Source organism: Podarcis muralis, chromosome 10 (genome assembly GCF_964188315.1).
Source record: "Podarcis muralis chromosome 10, rPodMur119.hap1.1, whole genome shotgun sequence".
Classification (NCBI taxonomy): domain Eukaryota; kingdom Metazoa; phylum Chordata; class Lepidosauria; order Squamata; family Lacertidae; genus Podarcis; species Podarcis muralis.
The window spans coordinates 7445664-7462631 of NC_135664.1; the positions used below are offsets into that span (position 1 = coordinate 7445664).

A 16968-nucleotide genomic window follows, 5' to 3' on the forward strand; every position below is an offset into this window, starting at 1 on the left:
CATTGCCCTCTGGTTAATGAACATGGCGGTTAATGAACATGTTCCAAAGAATCCCAGGGGTTCATAATAAATCATGGTCTCCTCTACAAAAACAACAATCCCATACCAACACAAGAAATTCAAGACAAACTAGGGGACACCCAAATACCTTGGCTAACACACCATCAACTACATGCCTTCTTAAACAATCCAGCAGTAAAATCACTAGCCACTAGGCCCTTGACCACCTTCAAAAACCTCCTGAGAACAGAGGGACATGGCAAAGGGGTGGTATCCACAATATACAAAATACTGCTCCAAAACCCCACAAACCCCCTTGACGCAACCAAAGAACAATGGGAGCACAACACAGACTATGAAATTAGCCCCCCTAATGGACTAGAATGTGGTCTAAACCTCCCTTTAATTCCATATCAGCCCAAAGAAGGGAACTACTTACAGGTGGTACTGAACACCATGGAAACTGGTGCTGATGTGCCCAGGAACCTCACCAAGATGTTGGAGAGGCTGCACCTCCACAGGCGCATACCTCCACATGTGGTGCGAATGCCCTAAAATACAACCCTTTTGGACAGCAGTCCTACAAGAGATATGCAAAATAACTAAGCAGGTACTAGAACTCACCCCAGAACTGGCCCTACTGAACATCTTCCAAGATCATAATGACCACTCACATTATACAGAGGAGAAGAAGAAGAAGAAGAAGAAGAAGAAGAAGAAGAAGAAGAAGAAGAGGAGGAGGAGGAGGAGGAGGAGGAGGAGGAGGAGGAGGAGGAGGAGGAGGAGTTTGGATTTGATATCCTGCTTTATCACTACCCGAAGGAGTCTCAAAGCGGCTCACAATCTCCTTTCCCTTCCTCCCCTACAACAAACACTCTGTGAGGTGAGTGGGGCTGAGAGACTTCAGAGAAGTGTGACTAGCCCAAGGTCACCCAGGAGCTGCATGTGGAGGAGCGGAGACGCGAACCCGGTTCACCAGATTACAAGACTACCGCTGTTAACCACTACACCACACTGGCTAATAACCCATCTCAACAGCCAGAAACATCATAGCCAGACACTGGAGAGATCTGTCAGGAGTAAACATGAATCAATGGTATCAAATTATATGGGAAATGGCCTTACTAGAAAAGCTAAACAATGAACTGAAACTGACATGGGGACAAATAGAAGAGGATGCCTTCACCCGAGTATGGCTCCCCTTTATCACGTACACAGCCCAACAAGACAACAACAAGAACCCACCGACAGCATATGAATCAATCTGGCTTACCTGACCCAACAATCCCTCCCCCCCCTCACAAATGCAAACAAACCCCACTGCAGACAACCACAGACAACTAACCACATCCTGCCCTCCAATACCTCTCACTACCAAGGAAATGTAATAAATGAATAGAAAGAGAACCTAACCAGTTGACGCTGCCACAAAACCCCACACGTACACTATACAAAAGAATATAAGCCTCGCCACCCCACCCCTCCTCTCCCCCCCACTTCTTCCCCAACCTTATGGTGTACTCAACACTAAGGTATCACAACAAATGTAACTGATTTGTAAGAAAGACTGTACAACCTGAAAAAAGAGACAAGGTTTACTTTTGTAAACCAAGAAATTATTGAATAACAAAAAAAATTTAATTCTTTGAAGGCTCCTCAGGAAGAAGATCAATATTTCCCCCTGCCACTTATTTCCTGCTGTGTGATAGATTACAAAGTGCATTCTAGGAGGCCCAATGGGCCTGGCCACCACTTAGGTGACCTATAACATCCCCAGCATCCTCTGCAATGTGGTGAGGTTCTGCAGCCCTCTTCATTGTTGATCTTGTTATCAAGGAACCTCCAGCATAAGAACATAGAAATCTTCCATAGCTGATGTTAGACAGTATGTCCTTCTAGCCCAGTATTCTCTGGCAGGCAGGAGTTCTCCAGGCTCTCAGACAGGGGTCTTTCACACCAGGTGATTGGGATACCCTCCAAGTGTCCTGATTTTCCAGGGACAGTCCTGGAATTACGAAAGCTGTCCCAGCTTCTGATTTGAGCCCAGAATGTCCCTGTTTCCCACACCAGCATCAGCGCTGCCAAGCTTTCTAAAACTTACTTATTGCTGTAAATCTACCAAAGAATAAATAAAATCAGGATTAAGAGGGTTTCTCAGGACTGTTGAGGGTGTGTGTGCTGTGTCCCATTGGTGGAGTGGCACTCGCCCTTCTTCTGAGAGGAAATGCTCTGGAGCAGGGACCAAAAATGTGGGGTGGTCAAGGAGGGTCAGTTTCACCTGAGGAATGTTGGAGGGTATGAACTGATGCCTGCTCTGGGGCCCCCTTGGGGCACCAAACACCTCCAGGTGGCTTGGTCTGGCTGCCATTTTCATTTCTACAATGTGACACTAAACTGGTTGCATTGTGGGAAATTAAAATGGCAGTTAAATCCAGCACTGCTGAGAGCACAGAATGCCGATGGAAGCTGTTGTTGCTCGCCACTGGCAGAGGGCCGAATACTTCACTCGTAAGGACCCAGTATTTTGCCCAGGGCTCTCTCTCAAACCCAGAGCAGGCCCTGTTTCTCTCCCCTCGCTACCTGATCCTGTTCAATGCAAATGCCAGCAACTGAGTTTCTCTGTGCATAGCACAGGCTCTTCCATTGAGTTATGTTTCCTCAAATCACAATTTAAATGCCACTGATTTATGGGAATAATAGTACCTGGGCCTTTGCCATCCATAATAAGCTATGGCAATCAGCAAAGGCCTATTGCTTCTACCTTTAGGTATTGTACACACCGTAAGTGAACAAAATGTTAATTGAAATGCCCCGAAGTGCCAAGGCTTGGTGCAGAGGAACGAGGTAGCACTTTTGTTATACTCGTCTCCAGGACTCCATTGTCAATTTCCTACCCTATTCTTCCATTTCCAAGCCTGGTTTGCTCTTGAGAGGAGAGCCTCGTTCCCATTAAACCTTATCGTGATCCTGTGAAATCTGCAAATAGGGAATGGAATGAAACTGCCAACCTCATTTTCATTGTGTCCTAAGCTATAATTTGAGACCAGATTGTTCAAGGTGACAGGTCAATGCACAGTTCCATTTTGCTCCATCCACCTTTTGTCTCCGGACGATTAACAGAAAAAGAGAAGCAATATGCAGTTTCAACTTTTCACAGCGCCTTTCTCTGAAGTGCAGTTATATTATATTAAATGTACAAGTCCACACACAATATATATGTTTTCAGGGCTTGTAGAATTACACGAAGCCTTGTGGGTCAGCATAATGGCTAAGTGTGACTGGATCTGCCTTCTGAATTAGTGTGGCCGGAACAATTGGAGATTGGACAGCCGTTGACGGGATTTATTTGAATCTATTTGGGGGCCTGTCGATGCATTTTTCAGAATCAGGTGCTATAACTTTCCCTGGGCTGTACCACTTCTGGTTGCCATTAGGGGAGCTGCAGGTTTGAATAGATGCCCCACTGTGTACAATGATAATTTCTTTCCCACCTTTCACCATATGGTTGCAGGATGGGTTACTTCAATTGAAAAATAAAATAGTTAGAACAATTGAAAAGAAATTACAGTCACAAGAACAGGTGGGTATTAAAACTAAATATATCAAGTGTTGAAGTCCAGGGAAAAGATGGTTGCCTTTAGCATGGAACAGAAACTATATAAAGAAGATGCCAGACACACCCACACACCCACACACATACATACATACACACACACACACACACACACACACACACCTGTGTGGGGCAGCTGCCTTAAGAGAATGCCTTCTCCCAGGTAACCTCCCCCCCCCAAAAAAAAAAAAAACCACCTGAAGGTGGTGGAACTACTAAGAGTGCCCCACCACCAATCTACAAAGAGAAAGCCCCACCACCCCAAGACGGTCAGTAGGGAAAGGAAGCGGTCTTTCAGATATTGGAGACTCAAAGCACCATGAATTGGGCTCAGAGTGAGCTGGCAACCAGTACAGCTGTTTTAAAACAAGTAATAGGAGTTCTGGGACGCGGGTGGCGCTGTGGGTAAAAGCCTCAGCGCCTAGGGCTTGCCGATCGAAAGGTCGGTGGTTCGAATCCCCGCGGCGGGGTGCGCTCCCGCTGCTCGGTCCCAGCGCCTGCCAACCTAGCAGTTCGAAAGCACCCCCGGGTGCAAGTAGATAAATAGGAACCGCTTACCAGCGGGAAGGTAAACGGTGTTTCCGTGTGCTGCGCTGGCTCGCCAGATGCAGCTTGTCACGCTGGCCACGTGACCCGGAAGTGTCTCCGGACAGCGCTGGCCCCCGGCCTCTTGAGTGAGATGGGCGCACAACCCTAGAGTCTGTCAAGACTGGCCCGTACGGGCAGGGGTACCTTTACCTTTAATAGGAGTTCTAAAGGGAACCCCAACCAGTAATCTGCAGTAATTTGGACCAGGTAGAGTGCGTTGCAATAATCCACTCTGGAAGTTGCCATAGCATGAAGTATAGTGGCCAAGTTGTCTCTGTCCATAAGGGGTCATAGCTGGTTGCAGCGTTCCCAAAACAAGGAAGGATTGGACTCCGATTAATAGAATACACACGAGACTTGACCAGCAAGACTCTGGGAGGAGGTGCCAATAATAATAATCTCTCCACCCCTTGGCCCAGGTCGTTTTATTCACATAATAACTTTTTACACAGTATTTGTAAGAACCAATCAGATTTCCTCTGAGCATTTCAGAAACCCCATGTGGGACAAAGTCAGATCAGAAGAAATTCTTTTAACTACAAAGAAACTATTTCCTACTTGAGCATGCATATATAGTTCACAGTAAATAAAACAAGAAGCAAGGAGGAATGCTTTTAGGAAACTCCGGAGGTCATAAACAGGCAGGAAAGGAAGGAAGGATGGCAAAGAAAGAGTATTTACCATCTCCTTATGAACTCTCTTCCTGACCTTAAGATTAACAAAACAATAGCTACATCAAAGAAGCTACCGACTATCTTTATGACCCAGGATGCCTGATGAACAACTGTCCTGTGTATTTAGAATGCTTATACGTGCCTGTCAGACGTAGAGAAAGCAAATGGCAGAGGTGCAGAGGCTTCTGGGATTGGATCAGAAATTATTGCCAATGAATCAAACCCAGTCAACGCAATGCTTTCATTGCTGACACCAATGGCTTGCTCCATATTTCATAATTCCTCATAGCAACCCCACCTGACCCCCCCACCCTGGATATTTACACCCCCACACCAGTCGTAGTTGAAAATAGGCACTGTTAGCCCCTGAGACTATCTGAGACTCCCGTGACAATGCTGGATTCAGAAGTACCCCCAGGCTACAGACCTGCTCCTTCCAAGGAAGTGCAGCTCCATCCGAAACAGGCCCTCTCTCCACTCCCTAGACCCAAGAGCAAATAAGCCCTCTGTCTTTTCAGAATTCAGCTTCCGTTTATTGGCACATCAAGGAAAAGATAGGCGGAACTTGGAGACTAGGGTTACAGATAAAGAAGGCATCTTTTCCCTTTCAGACTCGGAGGTGGGCCTGTAGCAAGGCTCTCTTGCAGTTGCCAAAATCAAAGGCACAGATAAATACTGCAAGTAAACCACGCATGCATACGCACACCATGAACGACACCTGCAAAAATATCCACATCCCCAGCTGCTTTCCATAGTCATGAGGTCATGCTCCCTAATGACAAGCTGATTAAGACAATCTAGCAGCAGATAATGTGCTATCTACCTTCCATCATCAGAACATAATCATCCTTATAGAGGTGTAATTTTCATTCCTCTTTTTTTGGCAAGAAAGGAAGGACAAAATAAAAGTGTTTCTTAACATGGACCGCACACCACCACCTCTGCTCTATTTTAATCATTTCCCCCCTATTCAATCAGCACAGCCTAATGAGAAGAGGAAGGGGGAAAGAATTCTAGAAAAGTCAGCATTTTATTAACCTGAAAATAAATGAAGCCAGCAATTAATTGCATGTGACTGAATGCGATGCTGCAGTAATGCACACAACTATGTAAAACTATCTTGTATCTGAGTGTTCCACTTTCCATTTGCTTATCATCTAAGTAGTCTAATTTTGGAGACATTTCTTCCTGCTCTGTATCTTTTAGGAGATAAGGCATGACATTCCAGAGAACAATGGCATTTGATCTAGAAGAGCATAAGTGCTCTATCTGCCTGTCCAGCCAGCCCTTGTGTTTCAGTGAAGTTGGGTTGCTGGGAGAGGGGGAGCAGCCTGCAATTTAACGTAGACAAGGGGGCTGCTGCACGAAAACAGATTCAAGAAGACCATGTGCAAAATTATGCATGCGCATAAAATGGCTTGTGAGATTGCAGCCATTATTGTCTTACTGGGAGTTCTGGTAATCAACAATTTAGCAATAGCTAAATAGAAGGGACGCGGGTGGCGCTGTGGGTAAAAGCCTCAGCACCTAGGGCTTGCCGATCGCATGGTCGGCGGTTTGAATCCCCGCAGCGGGGTGAGCTCCCGTCTTTCGGTCCCAGCTCCTGCCCACCTAGCAGTTCGAAAGCACCCCTAAGTGCAAGTAGATAAATAGGTACTACTTTCTAGCGGGAAGGTAAACGGCGTTTCCGTGTGTGCTGCGCTGGCTCGCCAGATGCAGCTTTGTCACGCCGGCCAGGTGACCCGGAAGTGTCTCCGGACAGCGCTGACCCCCGGCCTCTTGAGTGAGATGGGCGCACAACCCTAGAGTCTGTCAAGACTGGACCGTACAGGCAGGGGTACCTTTACCTTAAATAGTTGGATATAACAGAGGCTAAAGCACTTTCCGTCCCAATTGCTTAAAAATAAACCTCCCAATTATAGAACAAGGTAAGTTACATACACAAAAAGCAACTGAAATTATCAATTGGTATTTGGACTGTTAGGAAAAAAGAAAGCAGGTGACAAGGAGGACCAAATAACCTTTTATATACTTGATCAGTGGTGTCAAATGAGGGCAGAATTCTCAGAGGCTGATTGGCGGTAAGCCCAGAACTAAAACGGGACTTCCCATTTGCAGTTCCTTCTCCTCCACAAAAGTGAATGCATTTCATTCAGAACATGAAACAAATCCACTTCATGTCTTGGCCTTTGCCCGATAGTTGCCTGCCATATCTGTGATGGAGGTGACATCGAAAGGAAGGGCTCTGAAGGTGATCTCAAGACACAGATTGAGGTGAATATGGAAATGGTTGATCCAACAAGTACCTTGGTCCCAAGTCATGACTGTTGCTCTAGAGGGAAACATATCTCTTTACAGAAGCTGGTTATTTAAGAAGTCATCTGATTTTGCATTCTCCCTTTGATTATCTGGTTTGCTTTTCTATACTTCCACATGACATGCTGATAAAGGCAGAGGGCCTTCTTGGTAGTGGCTCCCTCCCTGTGGAACACCCTCCCATCAAATGGCAAGGAGAGGAGTAACTATATAAACCTTTGAAGACATTTGAAGGCAGCTCTGTATAGGGAAGGTTTTTAAATGTTGAGTGTTGTTATGTTATGTTTTATATGTGTTGGAAGCTGCCCATAGTGGCTGGGGCAACCCTATCAGCAGATGGGCAGGGTAAAAATAATAAATTATTGGGGCTCCACTAGGGGCGCCACAGAAGATGGCCAACAATACCATCTCTCCAGCTCCCACGAGGTAATTTAGAGGCTGAAATGGGAGTAATCAGCCTCCCAAATTCTTCCCTGTGGAAGGGAAGATGCAGTCTCATCCGCGGTGCCCAACAAACCACCCCCGAGTTCGTAAAGAAGGAGGGGTGGGGGCACTGGATGGAAAGCCCCCGAGGGAGTTCGGATCTCCTGGACGCTGTCTCCGCGAGCGCACCTAGTTCCATTTCTTAAGATAAAAAATTGGATTTAAGTTCTTGGACATACAGTGGTGCCTCGCAAGACGAAAATAATCCGTTCCGCGAGTCTCTTCGTCTAGCGGTTTTTTCATCTTGCGAAGCAACCCTATTAGCGGCTTAGCGGATTAGCGCTATTAGCGGCTTAGCGGCTATTAAAGGCTTAGCGGCTTAGCGGCTAAAAGGCTATTAGCGGCTTAGCAGCTTAGAAAAAGGGGGGGAGCGAAAAAAATCGCAAGACGTTTCCGTCTTGCGAAGCAAGCCCATAGGGAAAATCGTCTTGCGAAGCGCATCGAACACGGAAAACCCTTTCGTCTAGCGGGTTTTTCGTCTTGCGAGGCATTCGTCTTGCGGGGCACCACTGTACTTCAAGTGAAGAAGGGGTAATTAATCTGCCAAATAAGCCAACCACTGAGGTGCCACGAGTGACGGAGAGGAAGAAAGATAACATCTAAGAATAACATCTAAGCCGGTTGGAACGGAATGGAAAGGAGGGGGGATAAAACTAAACACTTAAAATACTTGGGGGGTCGTGGGCAATTCATTTGTCCTGACTAAAAAAAAAGCGCACACAGAAAGACAGATACACACACACACACACACAATTCCCATTTGCAATGCAATCCTATTCACAGAAGTAAATTTCACTGGCCAGGTTCACATGTAATGCTGAGCCATGGTTAAGCCACTGGGCTGGTTTGGGACCATCAGATTAAACCATGGTTTAGCACAGGGATGATGACCTTCAGACCCAGGAGTCAAATGCAACTCTCCAAGGCTCTCTATGTGGGTTTGAGGACTCTCCCTGCCTCACACTCCTCACAGGCCCCACTTCATACCACCCTTTACTGGTTTTGAAATATGCCCTAGAATTCTGATGATGCCTCTTTCTTGCCTGGCTAGAAAAGATAGACAGCTGTGTAGAAACCAGTGTATTCCACAAAGAGAACATTTACATTCATTTTTAAACCCAGAGTTGCCAACTTGAAGAAAATAATTGGTCACATGATGTGGTGCACAAACACCATTCGAATTGCAATGCCCATCAACAGGGGGGGGTGTCCTCAAATATTTTATTGGGGGGGATGAAGACCCCTAAACCCCTAAGCGTTGGCTCCTGTGCTTTCACCCTTTTGACCTCTGGTCAGGCCCACTGCTGGCATGTGGCCCTCAGAAGCGCTTGTGGCCCTCAGGCTGAAAACATTCCCCACCCCTGGTTTAGCATTATGTGTGAACCAGGTCACAGTCCCCAGAGAAGCTTCTTCTCTAAGAAGTGCATTTAGGATTTCGGCCTAAATGAAAATGATGTGCAATGATTCGGTTTGTCCTTAAATTTCTGAGATCACATTCCTCCCTAATTACTAAGATAAAAGGATATCTGGATCATAGGCCTGGATTGCATAAGGAAAAATAAGTCAGATTCAGCTCTTTGACCCAGCCAGCAGGGAAAATAAATTGATGTGTCTATCAAGGCTGCCGAAGCTAAGATCTGCTGTTTAATTCAGCACGTTTGGGACTCTCCAATAGACTTCCTGGATGCCTACAGCCATCTCTAGAATAAGAACTCATATTCTCTAAGGGATCCTTGTTCTCGGTTCATCTTGGCAGGGGAAGCTAATATTGCTGCCACCTTATTTGTGCCCAAGGACATCTTCAGAGGTAAATCGGAAAGCGCCAGGGACAAATCATTGAAAAAGCGAGAGAGAAAGTTTGTTCAGTCCGCTATAGCTGCTGTTGTATAACAAAACTCAGTAGAAATGATATGATCTCAGAAGTGGTGTCGGTTATTCCAGTGGGAAATTATTGAGAGAGCTACTGGGACAGATCGGTTGGTAGAACATGAGGCTCTTAACGCATGGGTCATGCGTTTGAGCCCTGCGTTGCAGGGGACTAGATGCCCCTTGTCCCTTCCAATTCTATGATTCATTGCTTTTGACTGGTTAATTTAGTTCAAGGTATCCCACATGCCACAGGCAGCATTTTCAATGGCCTGGCACAAGACACCATGCCTGCCTTTTGCCTTTTCTGCTGCTGGCTGCCATTGGGTTGCACAGAGGTGCAGATTAGGGCTGGAAAATAGTGACCTGCCTCAGCGCTGTCTTTTCTCATTGACAACCTTCACCAGCAGTGGGCAGAACAGCCAAAAACAAAAGTGGCCAGAACAATATGTCATAGAATCTTTGTATCTTTGTAGAGTTGGAAAGGACCCAACAGTCATGTAGTCCAGGGACGTCCAACCAGTAGATCATGATCTACCGGTAGATCCCTGGGTGATCCTGGTAGATCACTGGATCCTTATCATGTACAAAAAGCTCAACAACTCTGGGGAATCCACCCATCGCACGCACACTTCTCCTCCCTCCAATGACAATGGGTAGATCACTGCCAGTTTTTTTTATACTGGGAGTAGATCACAGTCTCTTGGGAGTTGGATATGCCTGTCCAGCCCCCTACAATGCAGGAATTCTCCCCACAGCCATCCCTGGGTGGGCTCAAACCACCAACCTTCTGGTTAACAGCCAGACCCACTGCGCCACAGGAGGGCTCCAGACTCTTGACCTTATACAGTAGGCTACATTGCAGCCATGCAAATGTTGGTGCTATCTCCACCCAGGCAACAAGAGGCATGACAAGGTTATATTCCAAACCAGGCAAAATCACTCAGGTAAGGCAAGCAGACTCACCTGTGGACAATCCAGAGGGCGGCCCAAGGCTCATAGGTTCCCCAGCCCTGGTGTGGGCAGTAAAAGCAGGTTCTCTTGCGCCAATGAAACAGTCCTTTTTTCTTTTTTCATAGTATCCTGTCAATAGCTGCCCATTGTAAGAATGTGTGGTATAAAACAGAACAGCCTTGTCAGCATTATTTTGTTACATATCACAACAACCCTATAAGGTAGGTTAGGCTGAAAGATAATGACTGGCCCAAGGTCACTAAGGACTCAGGTGTTGTTGTTTAGTCGTTTAGTCGTGTCCGACTCTTCGTGACCCCATGGACCAGAGCACCGCCAGGCACTCCTGTCTTCCACTGCCTCCCACAGTTTGGTCAAACTCATGCTGGTAGCTTCGAGAACACCGTCCAACCATCTCGTCCTCTGTCGTCCCCTTCTCCTTCTGCCCTCCATCTTTCCCAACATCAGGGTCTTTTCCAGGGAGTTTTCTCATCTCATGAGGTGGCCAAAGTATTGGAGCCTCAGCTTCAGGATCTGCCCTTCCAGTGAGCACTCAGGGCTGATTTCCTTCAGAATGAAGAGGTTTGAACTTCTTGCAGTCCATGGGACTCTCAAGAGTCTCCTCCAGCACCATAATTCAAAAGCATCCATTCTTCGGCGATCAGCCTTCTTTATGGTCTTTATGGTTCTTTAAGGACTCAGATATATGGCTGCAAATAAAACATTTTAAGTGTGTTTTAAAGTGCATTATGCAACTATGGCACTAGATGGTGAGCTACGGCAAATTCAATATATTTTTCAAAACTTTTTTTTTTAAAGCATTTTCACAACGTTTTTTATATGTGTGCAGATTTCGCCCTCAGGTGCCCCATTGTTGAGAGGGTCTGAACCTGGGTCCCCAGTCCTAGTCCTATAGTCTCAATACATCACTCTAGCCCTCTTGGGGACCCTTTAATTGAAATGTTGGTTTGGAATCTTACGACACTGCTGTAACAAAAGAAAGGAACAGAAAAAAGATGCACACATACATACACCTGTACAAACATGCAGGCATCCTGCTTGCATTGCATGGAGGGGCTGGGCCCCCTTCAAACAAATTTTGAGGGGGCTGAAGACACCTCTGCCCAGAAGCATAGCAAGGTCAGGTGGTACCTGGTGCAGATTTGGGGGGGTCACCCCCCCCCCATCAACTGCTTGGGGTAGGCTTGGGAGTCCTGGGCAGGTGGCATGCCAAATGTCACACACACCCCAGTGATGACACCTGGGGCGAACCGACCGCCCCCACCCCCCCTTCCTAAGCCTCTGCCTCCGCCTGAGCCCCATGAGACCTCCAGGTATAGGGCCGTATAATAATAATAATAATAATAATAATAATAATAATAATAATAATAAACAGTCATACCTCATATTATGTTTGCTTCACAATACGTTTTTTCAGGTTGTGTCCTGCGGTGACCCGGAAGTACCGAAAAGGGTTCCTTCCAGGTTTCACCGCTCCTCACCGCTCGCACATGCGCAGACTCACAAAATGACGTCGCGCGCATGCGCAGAAGCGGCGAATCACAACCTGCGCGTGCACAGACGCGCCGCTGCAGGTTGTGTTCTGCTCATGTTCACAGAGGTACCACTGTAATAATAATAATAATATCATCTACTCCTGGGTTGTTACCTCCATATGGAAGACGTCTGGTCTACATAGTTCATGTGCAAGCACTCATGAGAATCTGCAGCATAACATTCCAGCTTTGTCCCAAATTTTGTCTTTGTATACACAAAATCTTGGCAACTGGCCAGTTTTGTTTTTTTAATTTCTGGTTTCTTGGCAGCGCTGCCCCACATTACCATTTGCCCTTCCATAAACGAGCAAAGCTTCATGGAACTATATTAATATAGCCCATCTCCTGAGGCGAGGTTTCAAACCCCCTCCCCCAATCCTTCACATAATATATGCGCACATTGAAAGTCTAAATTGAATTTTAAAAATACTTGTGTGTTGCCTTACGTACTGACATACAGCATGGAGTTTTGTCGCAAATGCTCTGAAAGTGTTCTCTCGCAGTCACATGGGGAGGGGGCCAAGCAGGGCCACTGAGAAATGACAGGGGAGGCCTCTTGGCCTGCTCAGATGAACCCCAAGGTGTGCTGAAATACAAAGCATGTGTTTTTTTAAAGGGAGAGCACACACCCCCCACCTAAACACAGATCAGTAATGGCTGGCCATGCTCCTTGGCCTGTAGGATCCGCAATATGTTCAGTCAGAGGCAGTGAGGGGAGGGAGGCATTGTCCCACTTGAGCCCCCAGCCTTTTGTAATACAGTGGTGCCTCGCAAGACGAAAATAATCCGTTCTGCGAGTCTCTTCGTCTAGCGGTTTTTTCGTCTTGCGAAGCAACCCTATTAGCGGATTAGCGCTATTAGCGGCTTAGCGGCTATTAAAGGCTTAGCGGCTTAGCGGCTAAAAGGCTATTAGTGGCTTAGCGGCTTAGAAAAGGGGGGGGGAGCGGGGAAAAATCGCAAGACTCGCAAGACGTTTCCGTCTTGCGAAGGAAGCCCATAGGGAAAATCGTCTTGCGAAGCAACTCAAAAACGGAAAACCCTTTCGTCTAGCGGGTTTTCCGTCTTGCGAGGCATTCGTCTTGCGGGGCACCACTGTACCCTGAAAGGGAATGTCCCTGCTGGTTGGAGCTTGGAACAGGAGTATTCCTGTAGGAGCGGTGGCACACTTCAACCCTATAATCCAGACAATATAAATAAGAGAAGGAACAGCTTTTGCAGGTTCACTCTAAACAGTGTTGAATTCGGTGTTGATTGTACTAAGAGTAGACCCATTGACATTGGTGGGCATAAGTTAATTCGATCCATTAATTTCAGCAGCCTACTCTGACTAGAAATTCAATATTAACCATTTCTGTCCATTCCTTACATGCTTTCCAGCCTTATCAGTACATCAGTGTCATAACTTGCTGCTTTGGGCTCCTTCAGGAGGAAGGATGGAGTACACATTTAAAAATAATAATATATGTTTTAACAGATCTTTTCTTTCTGCGTTTATCCAACAGCAAAGGCATATGAAATAGCTGCCCATGTTAGGCTGAAATTATGTGTACATTTCTGTGTCAGTAGATCCCATTCAACCCAGTAGGATTTATCTTGGACTACTTTGCAGGTGACTGGGCTGTTAATTCCTCTGTCATGAGATTATTTACATATAGGCAGCATCAAGCACTATTCCTTCAGTGAATAATTTAAAATAATGGCTGGCAGAAGTGAGAGCGATGATCTCTTAAGTCTTCTGTGGTACTTTGTCACAGCCTTATTACAAATCCATGAATGGTTATTGCCTTTGTAAAGTCCCAGGTGTTTGTTCAAACGGAGGCATGATTTCTTTCTCTCTCTCTTATCCTGCAATGAAGAGGGTCTTACAGAACCGGCATAAGAACTGATGAAAATGAACAGAGTTTATTCTGCTTTGTGATAAGCAGGCACTATTTCACTAGAGTTGCAAAGCTCTGACTCAACAGATCTATTCCAGGGCAGCTCCCAGAGTTCAAAAGAATCAACCAGGTCACTTGGCTCCTCACACATCTTTTTCAGCAATATAGTCATCAGTTCTGTTCTCATACACAACACCTAGATTTATTTCTGCATCCTGCCGTATTGCTAATGCACCTTTTAAGCCGACATGTCACACATGTCAAATTTTATTTGGAGTGTGCAAATTTTATTTGGAGAAGGGGAAGTTCAGTAAGCTATACTGGAGTAAATGAAAGAGAATTGCCCCGAGAATTGCAATCTGACTAAAATGAATTATTCTGATGCAAATTTCTGTGGCCTTGCCGACACCTTTCTCTGGAGATCACTGTGCCTCCTCAACCCCTCAATGGTTTTCTACCATCTTGTGGAGATGTTTTTATTTCAATAGGCATTCAGTTGTTGATTGTTTCATTCTCTGGAAGTTTAGTATGTTTGCATATGCCGTTCCCGTCTAGTTTTCTTTTAGCTTGGGGTTTTGTTTGTTGATTATTTTAATCTCTATGCTGTAAGCCACTTTAAGCTTTTTTAAAAAAAAATCAGAAAAATGTTTGTAATGAATAAAATAATATTTATTTCAATGGATCTTATTGGCATCTTAAAAGCTTAGGATCAGTATGCTCGTGGGAGCTGAATCCTGACCTCTAGGCATTAGAAACCAAAATGCCACCTGATTATCCTTTTTCAAAAAAAACTGAAATCCCACCTCACATAATTCTCCTGTAGATACAGTTGCTTGCTCAATATTGCCCCTAAAACAGGAGTTGATTTATTTCTGCATTTCTGGAGTTGTGAAGTCCTCATTCAGTTATTTCCTGACTTCATCTCCTGAGGAGTGACTTGCCTGAAAACAGTCCCACAAGTCAATTGTGGAACCTACCATCTGAAGTTGAGAGCTAGTTCTCAAACCTTCTCTAAGACAGGTTTTTTTTAACTGTGTAAGAGCATTGCTGGATCAGACCAATGGCCTATCGAGTCCAGCATTCTTTTCTTACAGTAGCCAACCTGATACCTAAGGGAAGCAGTCTACTGTCTCTGTGTGAAAGACTTTATTGCCCCTATGTTGAAATAATATTTTTCTACTAGGCAGCAGTTGGGGGTTTGAGGACCTTGAAGACCTGGGGAATCATGCAGAAGGGCAGAAAATTGGCAAGGGTGGTTCAGGAGAAGTTGGGAAGAACTTTAGAGGTATAAAAACAACACCTGTTAAATAACTTTTTGTTAGGGTCTACTGAAAAGTCAGAAAGTGGTAAGAAAGCTTTTGAATTCCCCAAAATGTCTCTTCATATTAGATGTTCAGGGAACAAAATATTTCTAGCTCTCAAATTATTATATAGCTCGCTTATTAGCTTATTGATAATGTGATAGAATAGCAATTTATAGGCTCAGGATCTTGACTGAAAGAAAGGAACTTTGTCTTAGTACACAGAATATTCTCAGATACTGCACTTGGGCTGAGCAAGGCACAGGTCAGCCTGGCAGACATTGGAGTGAATTGCTTCTCAGAGGACTGATAAAATAATTCTCTGGTGTGTAATGCCCAAAAGTATGTTGCAAGAATTTTAATATAATCAATCAGAATCATTCCTTGAGGACCAGGTGCAATTCTGCTTCTGGGCGCACTGCCCACTCTAAATGAATTGGGTTCTTGACCCAAATTAAGTCTCTGAAATGGTGACCCTAGGGATTGGCACATTTGTTTTGCATTAAGCGAACATGGGATGCATACTGTGATGGCGATTAAGGTCATGTCTATGAGGCTACAACCTACTGGCTAATGCTTGAAATGTTAACTTCAAAATATACTCTTCCTCTGCAATGCAGTTTTTTACTGGGGTTATAAACATGTACGTTTTGATAGGAGCAGTGGAGGCAGGAAGCCCAGTGGTAGGTGGAAACATAGCTAACTAATGCTGGTTTTGTCCCCGCCCTCCTCCTTCTTGAATTCTACAAGGGCAACTCTGTGACTAAGGAGGAGGACGATGAAACTGACAGGCTGTGCTACCCCTTGGACTAATTATAAATAAGACAGCAGGCATGTAGGGTCTGGCTGAGGGCAGACTGAAGTGGACAGGGCAGTGCCCCATTTAGCCTAATGGCTGTTTCAAAGTCTTTGTTAGTTGTCATGGGGTAATGGCTGAGAGATTGAACCAGTGCTATTTTTCTAGAAAAAGAGGTGCCTCCCTTGTTTTCTTATAATGGCGCCCATCCGAGAGGTGCCAGAACTATGTTTTCAATTGGACATACTGTGGAGTAATGCAGAATCAATCTGCAGTAAGCTTTTCTGAATGAGGCCAATTTCTCAAGAATCACTTTTCAGCTCCAAAAGGAAAACAAACAAACAAAAAGCCGTAGATCTAGACTCTGTGTGCAGTACATAAGGGGGGAAGCTACTCAATCTCCATTGATTCAAAATGGCGCCCAATTTTTGACATATTTCCCCATCCCCACCTCAGGAACCCCTGTGCTGAGTTTGGCAACGATATCTGGAGAAGTGGCTGAAATTATGTCGAAAATGGGCAAAGTTGCACCAAAGTGATGCTTTGATCTTGATTCACAATGGCACCTGGTGTCCAAATGGCAACAAAGTCTGTTTCTCCACGTCAGGAACCCTTATGCCAAGTTTGGTGGTGATATCATGAGACACAGCCATAGGTAAAGGTAAAGGGACCCCTGACCATTAGGCCCAGTCGTGACCGACTCTGGGGTTGCAGCGCTCATCTCGCTTTATTGGCCAAGGGAGCCAGCGTTTGTCTGCAGCATGACTAAGCCGCTTCTGGCGAACCAGAGCAGCACACGGAAACGCCGTTTACCTTCCCGCCGGAGCAGTACCTATTTATCTACTTGCACTTTGACATGCTTTTGAACTGCTAGGTGGGCAGGAGCAGGGACTGAGCAACGGGAGCTCACCCCGTTACAGGGATTCGAACCACCGACCTTCTAATCG

General features: G+C 45.5%; 1 protein-coding gene across 3 annotated transcripts in view; it reads left to right on the forward strand.

Annotated features, from left to right (window-relative positions):
* The window catches only part of LHFPL3 (LHFPL tetraspan subfamily member 3), a 279538-nt gene that overhangs the window by 202565 nt on the left and 60005 nt on the right, over positions 1-16968 (forward strand). The window lies entirely within an intron of this gene.